Source organism: Zea mays, chromosome 4 (assembly GCF_902167145.1).
Source record: "Zea mays cultivar B73 chromosome 4, Zm-B73-REFERENCE-NAM-5.0, whole genome shotgun sequence".
In the NCBI taxonomy this organism is placed as follows: Eukaryota; Viridiplantae; Streptophyta; class Magnoliopsida; order Poales; family Poaceae; genus Zea; species Zea mays.
Genome location: NC_050099.1, coordinates 167,658,275 through 167,662,388, shown reverse-complemented (window position 1 = coordinate 167,662,388; position 4,114 = coordinate 167,658,275). Strand labels below are relative to the sequence as shown.

At 42.1% G+C, this 4,114-nt stretch overlaps 1 long non-coding RNA gene across 2 annotated transcripts; it reads right to left on the bottom strand.

Moving 5' to 3' along the window:
* Positions 1-211: 211 nt before the first annotated feature.
* LOC109945577 (uncharacterized) lies at positions 212-3,056 on the bottom strand. Of its 2 annotated transcripts, none has more exons than XR_002268822.3 (7): positions 2,660-3,056; positions 2,206-2,275; positions 2,040-2,097; positions 1,454-1,497; positions 928-1,027; positions 572-757; positions 212-489 (listed from the first exon to the last, which is right to left on the bottom strand). It is a non-coding gene; the product is annotated as an uncharacterized lncRNA (long non-coding RNA). The 2 variants fall into 2 exon arrangements; XR_002268821.3 differs by having other exon boundaries at positions 2,206-2,587; positions 2,676-2,978.
* Positions 3,057-4,114: the final 1,058 nt, after the last annotated feature.

Genomic DNA, 4,114 nt, shown 5'->3' with positions numbered 1-4,114 from the left:
CCTACGACTAACTTCCTATGGCTGACTATAGCCCCTAGAAAGTTAGCTGGCTAACTTCCTACAGCCCAGTTGGCCTCTAGGAAGTTAATTTGACCAGCATTACAAATGTTGTTTATTTTTATTTTACACCATATTCCACAACATAACAAATATATCAATACTATATAGCACAACATATTTTCACATAAAACATCTCATACACAATCACATAACAATATTTAAATCCATAGTCTCGTCAATTACATCACAAAAGTCTCATCCATAGTCATAATAACACACATCTCATCCTGTACTAATAAGAGACAATATCTCATACATAGTCATAATAAAAGTCTCAAGTATCACAACACATAATATGGAAGCTCACGATCGTCGATCACCATCGGGGTACAGTGACGAGTGATGGTCGATACCTCCACTAGCGAAGAGGGTTTCGACAAAGTCTAACCCGTCTTCTCGTTCATGTGTCAGCAAGGTAGCTGGAGGGGTCTAATATACATGTACAAACGATATTTGCTGAGTTATATCATAATATAACTAGCAATAAGTAAATGATGATGAATTTGCATACCTAATGTTCGGTAGGTAAAAAACATGCATCTCAGCACAAGATAAAGACCACAAGTACGCTTCTTCAAGTATTCCTCAATCATAAAAAGCACAAACAGCAGTGTTTGGTATCCCTGTGCCCAGTGCAGCTTGCCTTGCAGGAGCTTGTCTCAAATTAGCACTGAAGATGTTTCCAAAAGCAGACCTCCTGCGCAAAACAATTCCATTTAAACAAGACTAAGCTTGAAAGTAGTAAGGTAGCACACTTACTACCATCAGCTTGAAGAACTTGAATAAATATATCAATATGCAAACAAGTATAATAAACATTGGAAGCTGGCACCGGTAACATTTAAAACTAAAGTTCTAGGATATCACCTATGAACGTGGCATTAAATGAGTTAATATGCTTGCCTCCATTTTTGTAGCTTTAGTTTACCAATATAGTAATATGGGAAAACAGACGCCATGTAAATTCCTGCAACATGTCCTTGCCAAATCAGGGATAAATCTTTGCTTGCCAAATTCAATAACTGATGTCCATGCCAAATTCAATAGTTCAAGAATTAACAGCTACCACTCCATTACTATCTCTACCTGTGTGTGCTAACTCCATATTTTAAATAAAGTCATCGTGGACTTGTGAAAGACTGCTTACATGGTCCAGGAAGCCTAAAGAGTAATGTTAGACTAATCCAATGGTCATTCATATGTTTTAGGAGGACCCTAACATCTTGCAAGGGTTGTTTATTTCAAATATTGCAGTACATAAGAACAGTTGCGAAAATCTCATCTGCTTTATTTCAAATAATCCATTGTTTTACAACTAGCATTCACCCCTCTCGTATAGCATGAAAGCAACATTGCACATATAAAAAATGAGGACCTGCTCCTTTCTGCTTACCTGTATAGAAGTGTCGAATAGCAGATGTTTACCTGATATCAAACCTGTAGAAAAATAAAAAGTAGACATATAATTACTAACCATAATGAGTTCCTTTTATCACTGATCCAAACTACAATTTCTACATTTTATGCATAACACGCCCAAAATAACATAAAAGTCCTTAGCATTATATGTAACATGATTTTTATCCTAGTCTGTCTAGAATAAATTTCTTGAAAATTTGTAGAAAATTAAGAATAGACCCAGTGTCAGACGCTCCCACATGAGTGAAGTTTGGTAAAGAGATAACTGAAAAGCCTTCTCGCCGTAATACGTCACAGAAACATAATAGAAGCGTCACCTGATTTCATATTCTAAAAATACGTTGGGAGCTTATAAATATACGAGCATTTGGCTGTTTGACCCCAAAAAATGATGAATTATACACTGATCAGATAGTAACTTTATAATTGACAAGAAAAAACTCAATTACACCAAATTTCATTTACATGAATGTAAGCCAAACAGATAATCATTCTTACTAATTTTATTTTCATCCCAATGCTAAGTACTAGTATTTCATAGGCATGATTAGGGGAGGTACCCAGTTTTGCAGCATCGTCAGCTTTCACTGTCTCCATGACAAACGGTTGCCTAGAGCCCTGAAACAACAACACCCTTGTCAGTCTCCTAGTACTGTGCTACATGGCCCCTAGGTCCCCAAGAAAGTTGTGCCAGTTCTACAGCTGTGGATGTGAATGCATGCGTACGCTGATAATTGTAGTTGTGCTCTCTAGAAGGCCAGCTACCAGGTTCAGCATCCCCCATCCACGATCGTTCCTGAAGGGATAGAGTTTCAATGATGCTCACCACCAGCTAGACAGTTACTGCTTACAATATAATTGCACAATCCTACTCACTCTACCTGACCACTAAATCCTGTAGACATTTAACCAAACAACATAGTGACGATGAGCTATTCTGAACAACAAGTGCTATTCTGAACATGAAGATTGAAGAGGCACCCAGGCAAGTCAAGGTCAAAAGAATTATTTTAGCTATGCTAGTGCCTAATAATAAGAGCAATAGTGTATCAGTCTGGTAGGTTAGCGCCCGCCTAGCCAATCCATTTGGCATCGACATCCTTCACACCTTCACCAACAGAAAAAAATCATATGAACTAAGGTACTAGCTATTTGGGAGGAGATAAAATTTCCGAATTACCAAGGAGGGCGCTCACGAGGCCACCGGCGCTGATCTCAAGCAACCACTAGTCCTCGCCGTAGCGGTTGGCGAATACAGGCAGGCGCGAGCCAGGCACAGCGGCACGACGACGGACTAGGAGCACAGCTGCACACGGGCACGACGGCTCCTGGGGCCAAGGCACGGTGGCGGTTCGGGCGACGATGGGGCCAAGGCATGGCGGAGGGGCAGCCGGCCGGGCAAGGTGCTGCACTGAGGGGGTCGCCGGTGAGACCACGGACGGAGGGACGCGTGGGACGATGCGGCATGATGAGATGTGAGAGAGAAGCCCGTGAGAATAAAAAATATAACTTCCTATAGTAAAACCGTAGGAAGTTACTTAACTTCCTAAATGTTGTACATGTACTCTAGAAAGTTAGGGCCTGTTTGTTTACCCCACAGATGTAAACCCTGAATAATGTTGTATGGATTTTTCGCTCGTTCTTGGTTATTTTATAAGAATAATAGTAGAGATTTCTACGACCTTAGCCATTTCAAGAACTATATAAAACATTCTTTTCTGAGTTAAAGTAACTTTTGATAAATATTTTATATTAACTTCTCCTAATTTATATAAGTAATTAGTATTCACATTTGGATGTACTTTAATTCGTATGTACATTTAAGGATAATAAGATTCTAAAATGAATACGGGGTGTCTATTTCACGTTTGGAGCATTTGAAGTAAATGAATGAATAAACTCATTTATATGTAGATAAATAAAATAAAGCTTTCATCCCATGCTGAGATTTTATTTTGCTGCATGTTCATTTTGAGAATCAAAACCAGATTGAATTTGAATCGGAATTTCATCTTTGAAATAAGAAACAAAAGGAAAAAAAACAATAAACTCATTCGACCACTGGGCCGATTGTCCTCCCCTCGGCCCATTACTTCATTCCGTGCGGCCCAATCCACCCCGGCGTCTACGTAGCCCAGGCTGGGAATCCGGGTGCCGACAGGTGGGTCCACTACTCCAGCCTCTCTTCCTATCCTTTCTGTCCGTGTAGGCGTGTAGGGCATGGTGCACTGACCGCTGGGCCCCCGAACGGCTCGTCTTCTCCAATCCACCGCCGCATAACAGCTTCCGCGAAACAGCAGGCAAATCCACCGCCGTGATCCTCTCCTGGTGATTTCCGTGAATCTCGACGATGCGGTTCCCTGGCCGGAGCCTTCTCCTTCAACTAACTCTGACGTCCGCCATCCCCGCCAACGACTCCACCGCGGCATCCGAACCTTGTTGGTGTCCCTCGGAGTATATAAGCCACCGTTGTTCCTTGCTGCGAAGCCGTGTAGGCACCGGGTCATCTCAGGGTGCGCCGCTGGGTCTGGACGAGTTGCCGTGACACACCGGCGATAGGGATACCCTCACCGGGAGGCTCCTCGTCTCTACCTCGCACCAGCGGCGTCGACATTCAGGTGTCTGCAGGGAGCCC